This window comes from Ambystoma mexicanum, chromosome 7q (genome assembly GCF_040938575.1).
Source record: "Ambystoma mexicanum isolate Mex_15411 chromosome 7q, UKY_AmexF1_1, whole genome shotgun sequence".
Lineage (NCBI taxonomy): Eukaryota > Metazoa > Chordata > Amphibia > Caudata > Ambystomatidae > Ambystoma > Ambystoma mexicanum.
Window position 1 is genome coordinate 1,138,139,363 of NC_090941.1, and position 13,028 is coordinate 1,138,152,390.

Consider the following 13,028-nt stretch of genomic DNA (forward strand, 5'->3'; position numbering starts at 1 on the left):
TCACCTAACAGGAGTTCTTTCTATTTTTCTTTAGTTAGTAAGTGCTTCCATGTTAGGTGAGCAATTGTTGCAATATCTCCACTACAGAAAACCATCTCTCTATACTTTCAAAATCTTCACCAAGCAAGCTCAGAAAAGAGCGGGAAAAATGTGGGAGGAGCTACTTAATGGTTTGGTGCCTTCAGGGCCTTTCAAGGGATAAAAAGGCGAGCACTTCTTCCACAGTGCCCATAACAGTAACAGCCTCAGACAAGAACAGGGATGCAGACCCATTGGCTGAACATTGCAGTTTTGAATTTCAGATGTCTTGAAACCTCATAGAAATACAGCTTCATGGTTATAAGTGCTTACCTTTTGAGGTTGAAGTTCTGTGAACTAAACAGCAACTTTGGAAGTGTATGTTATAATATTTAGGATGGATTGCATTTGAACATCAGGTGCTCACCTAACAGGAGTTCTTTCTATTTTTCTTTAGTTAGTAAGTGCTTCCATGTTGGGTGAGCAATTGTTGCAATATCCCCACTACAGAAAACCATCTCTCTATACTTTCAAAATCTTCACCAAGCAAGCTCAGAAAAGAGCGGGAAAAATGTGGGAGGAGCTACTTAATGGTTTGGTGCCTTCAGGGCCTTTCAAGGGATAAAAAGGTGGGCACTTCTTCCACAGGGCCCATAGCAGGAACGGCCTCAGATGAGAACAGTGATGCAGGCCAACTGGCTGAACATTGCAGTTTTGAATTTCAGATGTCTTGAAACCTCATAGAAATACAGCTTCAAGCTTGTAAGTGCTTACCTATTGAGGTTGAAGTTCTGTTAACTAAACAACAGCTCTGGAAGTGTATGTTATAATATTTAGAGAATAATTGCATTTGAGCATCAGGTGCTCACCTAACAGGAGTTCTTTCTATTTTTCTTTAGTTAGTAAGTGCTTCCATGTTAGGTGAGCAATTGTTGCAATATCTCCACTGCAGAAAACCATCCCTCTATACTTTCAAAATCTTCACCAAGCAAGCTCAGAAAAGAGCGGGAAAAATGTGGGAGGAGCTACTTAATGGTTTGGTGCCTTCAGGGCCTTTCAAGGGATAAAAAGGCGAGCACTTATTCCACAGTGCCCATACCAGAAACAGCCTCTGACAAGAACAGGGATGCAGACCCATTGGCTGAACATTGCAGTTTTGAATTTCAGATGCCTTGAAATCTCATAGAAATACAGCTTCAAGCTTGTAAGTGCTTACCTTTTGAGTTTGAAGTTCTGTGAAATAAACAACAACTCTGGAAGTACATGGTATAATATTTAGGGATGGATTGCATTTGAGCATCACGTGTTCACCTAACAGGAGTTCTTTCTATTTGTCTTTAGTTAGTAAGTGCTTCCATGTTAGGTGAGCAATTGTTGCAATATCCCCACTACAGAAAACCATCTCTCTATACTTTCAAAATCTTCACCAAGCAAGCTCAGAAAAGAGCGGGAAAAATGTGGGAGGAGCTACTTAATGGTTTGGTGCCTTGAGGGCCTTTCAAGGGATAAAAAGGTGGGCACTTCTTCCACAGTGCCCATAGCAGGAACGGCCTCGGATGAGAACAGTGATGCAGGCCAACTGGCTGAACATTGCAGTTTTGAATTTCAGATGTCTTGAAACCTCATAGAAATACAGCTTCAAGCTTGTAAGTGCTTACCTATTGAGGTTGAAGTTCTGTTAACTAAACAACAGCTCTGGAAGTGTATGTTATAATATTTAGAGAATAATTGCATTTGAGCATCAGGTGCTCACCTAACAGGAGTTCTTTCTATTTTTCTTTAGTTAGTAAGTGCTTCCATGTTAGGTGAGCAATTGTTGCAATATCTCCACTACAGAAAACCATCTCTCTATACTTTCAAAATCTTCACCAAGCAAGCTCAGAAAAGAGCGGGAAAAATGTGGGAGGAGCTACTTAATGGTTTGGTGCCTTCAGGGCCTTTCAAGGGATAAAAAGGTGGGCACTTCTTCCACAGTGCCCATAGCAGGAACGGCCTCGGATGAGAACAGTGATGCAGGCCAACTGGCTGAACATTGCAGTTTTGAATTTCAGATGTCTTGAAACCTCATAGAAATACAGCTTCAAGCTTGTAAGTGCTTACCTATTGAGGTTGAAGTTCTGTTAACTAAACAACAGCTCTGGAAGTGTATGTTATAATATTTAGAGAATAATTGCATTTGAGCATCAGGTGCTCACCTAACAGGAGTTCTTTCTATTTTTCTTTAGTTAGTAAGTGCTTCCATGTTAGGTGAGCAATTGTTGCAATATCTCCACTACAGAAAACCATCTCTCTATACTTTCAAAATCTTCACCAAGCAAGCTCAGAAAAGAGCGGGAAAAATGTGGGAGGAGCTACTTAATGGTTTGGTGCCTTCAGGGCCTTTCAAGGGATAAAAAGGCGAGCACTTCTTCCACAGTGCCCATAACAGTAACAGCCTCAGACAAGAACAGGGATGCAGAGCCATTGGCTGAACATTGCAGTTTTGAATTTCAGATGTCTTGAAACCTCATAGAAATACAGCTTCATGGTTATAAGTGCTTACCTTTTGAGGTTGAAGTTCTGTGAACTAAACAGCAACTTTGGAAGTGTATGTTATAATATTTAGGATGGATTGCATTTGAACATCAGGTGCTCACCTAACAGGAGTTCTTTCTATTTTTCTTTAGTTAGTAAGTGCTTCCATGTTGGGTGAGCAATTGTTGCAATATCCCCACTACAGAAAACCATCTCTCTATACTTTCAAAATCTTCACCAAGCAAGCTCAGAAAAGAGCGGGAAAAATGTGGGAGGAGCTACTTAATGGTTTGGTGCCTTGAGGGCCTTTCAAGGGATAAAAAGGTGTGCACTTCTTCCACAGTGCCCATAGCAGGAACGGCCTCAGATGAGAACAGTGATGCAGGCCAACTGGCTGAACATTGCAGTTTTGAATTTCAGATGTCTTGAAACCTCATAGAAATACAGCTTCAAGCTTGTAAGTGCTTACCTATTGAGGTTGAAGTTCTGTTAACTAAACAACAGCTCTGGAAGTGTATGTTATAATATTTAGAGAATAATTGCATTTGAGCATCAGGTGCTCACCTAACAGGAGTTCTTTCTATTTTTCTTTAGTTAGTAAGTGCTTCCATGTTAGGTGAGCAATTGTTGCAATATCTCCACTGCAGAAAACCATCCCTCTATACTTTCAAAATCTTCACCAAGCAAGCTCAGAAAAGAGCGGGAAAAATGTGGGAGGAGCTACTTAATGGTTTGGTGCCTTCAGGGCCTTTCAAGGGATAAAAAGGCGAGCACTTATTCCACAGTGCCCATACCAGAAACAGCCTCTGACAAGAACAGGGATGCAGACCCTTTGGCCGAACATTGCAGTTTTGAATTTCAGATGCCTTGAAACCTCATAGAAATAAAGCTTCAAGCTTGTAAGTGCTTACCTTTTGAGTTTGAAGTTCTGTGAAATAAACAACAACCCTGGAAGTACATGGTATAATATTTAGGAATGGATTGCATTTGAGCATCAGGTGTTCACCTAACAGGAGTTCTTTCTATTTTTCTTTAGTTAGTAAGTGCTTCCATGTTAGGTGAGCAATTGTTGCAATATCCCCACTACAGAAAACCATCTCTCTATACTTTCAAAATCTTCACCAAGCAACCTCAGAAAAGAGCGGGAAAAATGTGGGAGGAGCTACTTAATGGTCTGGTGCCTTGAGGGCCTTTCAAGGGATAAAAAGGTGGGCCCTTCTCCACAGTGCCCATAGCAGGAACGGCCTCGGATGACAACAGTGATGCAGGCCAACTGGCTGAACATTGCAGTTTTGAATTTCAGATGTCTTGAAACCTCATAGAAATACAGCTTCATGGTTATAAGTGCTTACCTTTTGAGTTTGAAGTTCTGTGAAATAAACAACAACTCTGGAAGTACATGGTATACTATTTAGGGATGGATTGCATTTGAGCATCAGGTGTTCACCTAACAGGAGTTCTTTCTATTTTTCTTTAGTTAGTAAGTGCTTCCATGTTAGGTGAGCAATTGTTGCAATATCCCCACTACAGAAAACCATCTCTCTATACTCTCAAAATCTTCACCAAGCAAGCTCAGAAAGAGCGGGAAAAATGTGGGAGGAGCTACTTAATGGTTTGGTGCCTTCAGGGCCTTTCAAGGGATAAAAAGGCGAGCACTTCTTCCACAGTGCCCATAACAGGAACAGCCTCAGACAAGAACAGGGATGCAGACCCATTGGCTGAACATTGCAGTTTTGAATTTCAGATGCCTTGAAACCTCATAGAAATACAGCTTCATGGTTATAAGTGCTTACCTTTTGAGGTTGAAGTTCTGTGAACTAAACAGCAACTTTGGAAGTGTATGTTATAATATTTAGGATGGATTGCATTTGAACATCAGGTGCTCACCTAACAGGAGTTGTTTCTATTTTTCTTTAGTTAGTAAGTGCTTCCATGTTAGGTGAGCAATTGTTGCAATATCTCCACTACAGAAAACCATCTCTCTATACTTTCAAAATCTTCACCAAGCAAGCTCAGAAAAGAGCGGGAAAAATGTGGGAGGAGCTTCTTAATGGTTTGGTGCCTTCAGGGACTTTCAAGGGATAAAAAGGCTAGAACTTCTTCCACAGTGCCCATACCAGGAACAGCCTCAGACAAGAACAGGGATGCAGACCCTTTGGCTGAACATTGCAGTTTTGAATTTCAGATGTCTTGAAACCTCATAGAAATACAGCTTCAAGCTTGTAAGTGCTTACCTTTTGAGTTTGAAGTTCTGTGAAATAAACAACAACTCTGGAAGTACATGGTATACTATTTAGGGATGGATTGCATTTGAGCATCAGGTGTTCACCTAACAGGAGTTCTTTCTATTTTTCTTTAGTTAGTAAGTGCTTCCATGTTAGGTGAGCAATTGTTGCAATATCCCCACTACAGAAAACCATCTCTCTATACTCTCAAAATCTTCACCAAGCAAGCTCAGAAAGAGCGGGAAAAATGTGGGAGGAGCTACTTAATGGTTTGGTGCCTTCAGGGCCTTTCAAGGGATAAAAAGGCGAGCACTTCTTCCACAGTGCCCATAACAGGAACAGCCTCAGACAAGAACAGGGATGCAGACCCATTGGCTGAACATTGCAGTTTTGAATTTCAGATGTCTTGAAACCTCATAGAAATACAGCTTCATGGTTATAAGTGCTTACCTTTTGAGGTTGAAGTTCTGTGAACTAAACAGCAACTTTGGAAGTGTATGTTATAATATTTAGGATGGATTGCATTTGAACATCAGGTGCTCACCTAACAGGAGTTCTTTCTATTTTTCTTTAGTTAGTAAGTGCTTCCATGTTAGGTGAGCAATTGTTGCAATATCCCCACTACAGAAAACCATCTCTCTATACTTTCAAAATCTTCACCAAGCAAGCTCAGAAAAGAGCGGGAAAAATGTGGGAGGAGCTACTTAATGGTTTGGTGCCTTGAGGGCCTTTCAAGGGATAAAAAGGTGGGCACTTCTTCCACAGTGCCCATAGCAGGAACGGCCTCGGATGAGAACAGTGATGCAGGCCAACTGGCTGAACATTGCAGTTTTGAATTTCAGATGTCTTGAAACCTCATAGAAATACAGCTTCAAGCTTGTAAGTGCTTACCTATTGAGGTTGAAGTTCTGTTAACTAAACAACAGCTCTGGAAGTGTATGTTATAATATTTAGAGAATAATTGCATTTGCGCATCAGGTGCTCACCTAACAGGAGTTCTTTCTATTTTTCTTTAGTTAGTAAGTGCTTCCATGTTAGGTGAGCAATTGTTGCAATATCTCTACTACAGAAAACCATCTCTCTATACTTTCAAAATCTTCACCAAGCAAGCTCAGAAAAGAGCGGGACAAATGTGGGAGGAGCTACTTAATGGTTTGGTGCCTTGAGGGCCTTTCAAGGGATAAAAAGGTGGGCACTTCTTCCACAGTGCCCATAGCAGGAACGGCCTCGGATGAGAACAGTGATGCAGGCCAACTGGCTGAACATTGCAGTTTTGAATTTCAGATGTCTTGAAACCTCATAGAAATACAGCTTCAAGCTTGTAAGTGCTTACCTATTGAGGTTGAAGTTCTGTTAACTAAACAACAGCTCTGGAAGTGTATGTTATAATATTTAGAGAATAATTGCATTTGAGCATCAGGTGCTCACCTAACAGGAGTTCTTTCTATTTTTCTTTAGTTAGTAAGTGCTTCCATGTTAGGTGAGCAATTGTTACAATATCTCCACTACAGAAAACCATCTCTCTATACTTTCAAAATCTTCACCAAGCAAGCTCAGAAAAGAGCGGGAAAAATGTGGGAGGAGCTACTTAATGGTTTGGTGCCTTCAGGGCCTTTCAAGGGATAAAAAGGTGGGCACTTCTTCCACAGTGCCCATAGCAGGAACGGCCTCGGATGAGAACAGTGATGCAGGCCAACTGGCTGAACATTGCAGTTTTGAATTTCAGATGTCTTGAAACCTCATAGAAATACAGCTTCAAGCTTGTAAGTGCTTACCTATTGAGGTTGAAGTTCTGTTAACTAAACAACAGCTCTGGAAGTGTATGTTATAATATTTAGAGAATAATTGCATTTGAGCATCAGGTGCTCACCTAACAGGAGTTCTTTCTATTTTTCTTTAGTTAGTAAGTGCTTCCATGTTAGGTGAGCAATTGTTGCAATATCTCCACTACAGAAAACCATCTCTCTATACTTTCAAAATCTTCACCAAGCAAGCTCAGAAAAGAGCGGGAAAAATGTGGGAGGAGCTACTTAATGGTTTGGTGCCTTCAGGGCCTTTCAAGGGATAAAAAGGCGAGCACTTCTTCCACAGTGCCCATAACAGTAACAGCCTCAGACAAGAACAGGGATGCAGACCCATTGGCTGAACATTGCAGTTTTGAATTTCAGATGTCTTGAAACCTCATAGAAATACAGCTTCATGGTTATAAGTGCTTACCTTTTGAGGTTGAAGTTCTGTGAACTAAACAGCAACTTTGGAAGTGTATGTTATAATATTTAGGATGGATTGCATTTGAACATCAGGTGCTCACCTAACAGGAGTTCTTTCTATTTTTCTTTAGTTAGTAAGTGCTTCCATGTTGGGTGAGCAATTGTTGCAATATCCCCACTACAGAAAACCATCTCTCTATACTTTCAAAATCTTCACCAAGCAAGCTCAGAAAAGAGCGGGAAAAATGTGGGAGGAGCTACTTAATGGTTTGGTGCCTTCAGGGCCTTTCAAGGGATAAAAAGGTGGGCACTTCTTCCACAGGGCCCATAGCAGGAACGGCCTCAGATGAGAACAGTGATGCAGGCCAACTGGCTGAACATTGCAGTTTTGAATTTCAGATGTCTTGAAACCTCATAGAAATACAGCTTCAAGCTTGTAAGTGCTTACCTATTGAGGTTGAAGTTCTGTTAACTAAACAACAGCTCTGGAAGTGTATGTTATAATATTTAGAGAATAATTGCATTTGAGCATCAGGTGCTCACCTAACAGGAGTTCTTTCTATTTTTCTTTAGTTAGTAAGTGCTTCCATGTTAGGTGAGCAATTGTTGCAATATCTCCACTGCAGAAAACCATCCCTCTATACTTTCAAAATCTTCACCAAGCAAGCTCAGAAAAGAGCGGGAAAAATGTGGGAGGAGCTACTTAATGGTTTGGTGCCTTCAGGGCCTTTCAAGGGATAAAAAGGCGAGCACTTATTCCACAGTGCCCATACCAGAAACAGCCTCTGACAAGAACAGGGATGCAGACCCATTGGCTGAACATTGCAGTTTTGAATTTCAGATGCCTTGAAATCTCATAGAAATACAGCTTCAAGCTTGTAAGTGCTTACCTTTTGAGTTTGAAGTTCTGTGAAATAAACAACAACTCTGGAAGTACATGGTATAATATTTAGGGATGGATTGCATTTGAGCATCACGTGTTCACCTAACAGGAGTTCTTTCTATTTGTCTTTAGTTAGTAAGTGCTTCCATGTTAGGTGAGCAATTGTTGCAATATCCCCACTACAGAAAACCATCTCTCTATACTTTCAAAATCTTCACCAAGCAAGCTCAGAAAAGAGCGGGAAAAATGTGGGAGGAGCTACTTAATGGTTTGGTGCCTTGAGGGCCTTTCAAGGGATAAAAAGGTGGGCACTTCTTCCACAGTGCCCATAGCAGGAACGGCCTCGGATGAGAACAGTGATGCAGGCCAACTGGCTGAACATTGCAGTTTTGAATTTCAGATGTCTTGAAACCTCATAGAAATACAGCTTCAAGCTTGTAAGTGCTTACCTATTGAGGTTGAAGTTCTGTTAACTAAACAACAGCTCTGGAAGTGTATGTTATAATATTTAGAGAATAATTGCATTTGAGCATCAGGTGCTCACCTAACAGGAGTTCTTTCTATTTTTCTTTAGTTAGTAAGTGCTTCCATGTTAGGTGAGCAATTGTTGCAATATCTCCACTACAGAAAACCATCTCTCTATACTTTCAAAATCTTCACCAAGCAAGCTCAGAAAAGAGCGGGAAAAATGTGGGAGGAGCTACTTAATGGTTTGGTGCCTTCAGGGCCTTTCAAGGGATAAAAAGGTGGGCACTTCTTCCACAGTGCCCATAGCAGGAACGGCCTCGGATGAGAACAGTGATGCAGGCCAACTGGCTGAACATTGCAGTTTTGAATTTCAGATGTCTTGAAACCTCATAGAAATACAGCTTCAAGCTTGTAAGTGCTTACCTATTGAGGTTGAAGTTCTGTTAACTAAACAACAGCTCTGGAAGTGTATGTTATAATATTTAGAGAATAATTGCATTTGAGCATCAGGTGCTCACCTAACAGGAGTTCTTTCTATTTTTCTTTAGTTAGTAAGTGCTTCCATGTTAGGTGAGCAATTGTTGCAATATCTCCACTACAGAAAACCATCTCTCTATACTTTCAAAATCTTCACCAAGCAAGCTCAGAAAAGAGCGGGAAAAATGTGGGAGGAGCTACTTAATGGTTTGGTGCCTTCAGGGCCTTTCAAGGGATAAAAAGGCGAGCACTTCTTCCACAGTGCCCATAACAGTAACAGCCTCAGACAAGAACAGGGATGCAGAGCCATTGGCTGAACATTGCAGTTTTGAATTTCAGATGTCTTGAAACCTCATAGAAATACAGCTTCATGGTTATAAGTGCTTACCTTTTGAGGTTGAAGTTCTGTGAACTAAACAGCAACTTTGGAAGTGTATGTTATAATATTTAGGATGGATTGCATTTGAACATCAGGTGCTCACCTAACAGGAGTTCTTTCTATTTTTCTTTAGTTAGTAAGTGCTTCCATGTTGGGTGAGCAATTGTTGCAATATCCCCACTACAGAAAACCATCTCTCTATACTTTCAAAATCTTCACCAAGCAAGCTCAGAAAAGAGCGGGAAAAATGTGGGAGGAGCTACTTAATGGTTTGGTGCCTTGAGGGCCTTTCAAGGGATAAAAAGGTGTGCACTTCTTCCACAGTGCCCATAGCAGGAACGGCCTCAGATGAGAACAGTGATGCAGGCCAACTGGCTGAACATTGCAGTTTTGAATTTCAGATGTCTTGAAACCTCATAGAAATACAGCTTCAAGCTTGTAAGTGCTTACCTATTGAGGTTGAAGTTCTGTTAACTAAACAACAGCTCTGGAAGTGTATGTTATAATATTTAGAGAATAATTGCATTTGAGCATCAGGTGCTCACCTAACAGGAGTTCTTTCTATTTTTCTTTAGTTAGTAAGTGCTTCCATGTTAGGTGAGCAATTGTTGCAATATCTCCACTGCAGAAAACCATCCCTCTATACTTTCAAAATCTTCACCAAGCAAGCTCAGAAAAGAGCGGGAAAAATGTGGGAGGAGCTACTTAATGGTTTGGTGCCTTCAGGGCCTTTCAAGGGATAAAAAGGCGAGCACTTATTCCACAGTGCCCATACCAGAAACAGCCTCTGACAAGAACAGGGATGCAGACCCTTTGGCCGAACATTGCAGTTTTGAATTTCAGATGCCTTGAAACCTCATAGAAATAAAGCTTCAAGCTTGTAAGTGCTTACCTTTTGAGTTTGAAGTTCTGTGAAATAAACAACAACCCTGGAAGTACATGGTATAATATTTAGGAATGGATTGCATTTGAGCATCAGGTGTTCACCTAACAGGAGTTCTTTCTATTTTTCTTTAGTTAGTAAGTGCTTCCATGTTAGGTGAGCAATTGTTGCAATATCCCCACTACAGAAAACCATCTCTCTATACTTTCAAAATCTTCACCAAGCAACCTCAGAAAAGAGCGGGAAAAATGTGGGAGGAGCTACTTAATGGTCTGGTGCCTTGAGGGCCTTTCAAGGGATAAAAAGGTGGGCCCTTCTCCACAGTGCCCATAGCAGGAACGGCCTCGGATGACAACAGTGATGCAGGCCAACTGGCTGAACATTGCAGTTTTGAATTTCAGATGTCTTGAAACCTCATAGAAATACAGCTTCATGGTTATAAGTGCTTACCTTTTGAGTTTGAAGTTCTGTGAAATAAACAACAACTCTGGAAGTACATGGTATACTATTTAGGGATGGATTGCATTTGAGCATCAGGTGTTCACCTAACAGGAGTTCTTTCTATTTTTCTTTAGTTAGTAAGTGCTTCCATGTTAGGTGAGCAATTGTTGCAATATCCCCACTACAGAAAACCATCTCTCTATACTCTCAAAATCTTCACCAAGCAAGCTCAGAAAGAGCGGGAAAAATGTGGGAGGAGCTACTTAATGGTTTGGTGCCTTCAGGGCCTTTCAAGGGATAAAAAGGCGAGCACTTCTTCCACAGTGCCCATAACAGGAACAGCCTCAGACAAGAACAGGGATGCAGACCCATTGGCTGAACATTGCAGTTTTGAATTTCAGATGCCTTGAAACCTCATAGAAATACAGCTTCATGGTTATAAGTGCTTACCTTTTGAGGTTGAAGTTCTGTGAACTAAACAGCAACTTTGGAAGTGTATGTTATAATATTTAGGATGGATTGCATTTGAACATCAGGTGCTCACCTAACAGGAGTTGTTTCTATTTTTCTTTAGTTAGTAAGTGCTTCCATGTTAGGTGAGCAATTGTTGCAATATCTCCACTACAGAAAACCATCTCTCTATACTTTCAAAATCTTCACCAAGCAAGCTCAGAAAAGAGCGGGAAAAATGTGGGAGGAGCTTCTTAATGGTTTGGTGCCTTCAGGGACTTTCAAGGGATAAAAAGGCTAGAACTTCTTCCACAGTGCCCATACCAGGAACAGCCTCAGACAAGAACAGGGATGCAGACCCTTTGGCTGAACATTGCAGTTTTGAATTTCAGATGTCTTGAAACCTCATAGAAATACAGCTTCAAGCTTGTAAGTGCTTACCTTTTGAGTTTGAAGTTCTGTGAAATAAACAACAACTCTGGAAGTACATGGTATACTATTTAGGGATGGATTGCATTTGAGCATCAGGTGTTCACCTAACAGGAGTTCTTTCTATTTTTCTTTAGTTAGTAAGTGCTTCCATGTTAGGTGAGCAATTGTTGCAATATCCCCACTACAGAAAACCATCTCTCTATACTCTCAAAATCTTCACCAAGCAAGCTCAGAAAGAGCGGGAAAAATGTGGGAGGAGCTACTTAATGGTTTGGTGCCTTCAGGGCCTTTCAAGGGATAAAAAGGCGAGCACTTCTTCCACAGTGCCCATAACAGGAACAGCCTCAGACAAGAACAGGGATGCAGACCCATTGGCTGAACATTGCAGTTTTGAATTTCAGATGTCTTGAAACCTCATAGAAATACAGCTTCATGGTTATAAGTGCTTACCTTTTGAGGTTGAAGTTCTGTGAACTAAACAGCAACTTTGGAAGTGTATGTTATAATATTTAGGATGGATTGCATTTGAACATCAGGTGCTCACCTAACAGGAGTTCTTTCTATTTTTCTTTAGTTAGTAAGTGCTTCCATGTTAGGTGAGCAATTGTTGCAATATCCCCACTACAGAAAACCATCTCTCTATACTTTCAAAATCTTCACCAAGCAAGCTCAGAAAAGAGCGGGAAAAATGTGGGAGGAGCTACTTAATGGTTTGGTGCCTTGAGGGCCTTTCAAGGGATAAAAAGGTGGGCACTTCTTCCACAGTGCCCATAGCAGGAACGGCCTCGGATGAGAACAGTGATGCAGGCCAACTGGCTGAACATTGCAGTTTTGAATTTCAGATGTCTTGAAACCTCATAGAAATACAGCTTCAAGCTTGTAAGTGCTTACCTATTGAGGTTGAAGTTCTGTTAACTAAACAACAGCTCTGGAAGTGTATGTTATAATATTTAGAGAATAATTGCATTTGCGCATCAGGTGCTCACCTAACAGGAGTTCTTTCTATTTTTCTTTAGTTAGTAAGTGCTTCCATGTTAGGTGAGCAATTGTTGCAATATCTCTACTACAGAAAACCATCTCTCTATACTTTCAAAATCTTCACCAAGCAAGCTCAGAAAAGAGCGGGACAAATGTGGGAGGAGCTACTTAATGGTTTGGTGCCTTGAGGGCCTTTCAAGGGATAAAAAGGTGGGCACTTCTTCCACAGTGCCCATAGCAGGAACGGCCTCGGATGAGAACAGTGATGCAGGCCAACTGGCTGAACATTGCAGTTTTGAATTTCAGATGTCTTGAAACCTCATAGAAATACAGCTTCAAGCTTGTAAGTGCTTACCTATTGAGGTTGAAGTTCTGTTAACTAAACAACAGCTCTGGAAGTGTATGTTATAATATTTAGAGAATAATTGCATTTGAGCATCAGGTGCTCACCTAACAGGAGTTCTTTCTATTTTTCTTTAGTTAGTAAGTGCTTCCATGTTAGGTGAGCAATTGTTACAATATCTCCACTACAGAAAACCATCTCTCTATACTTTCAAAATCTTCACCAAGCAAGCTCAGAAAAGAGCGGGAAAAATGTGGGAGGAGCTACTTAATGGTTTGGTGCCTTCAGGGCCTTTCAAGGGATAAAAAGGTGGGCACTTCTTCCACA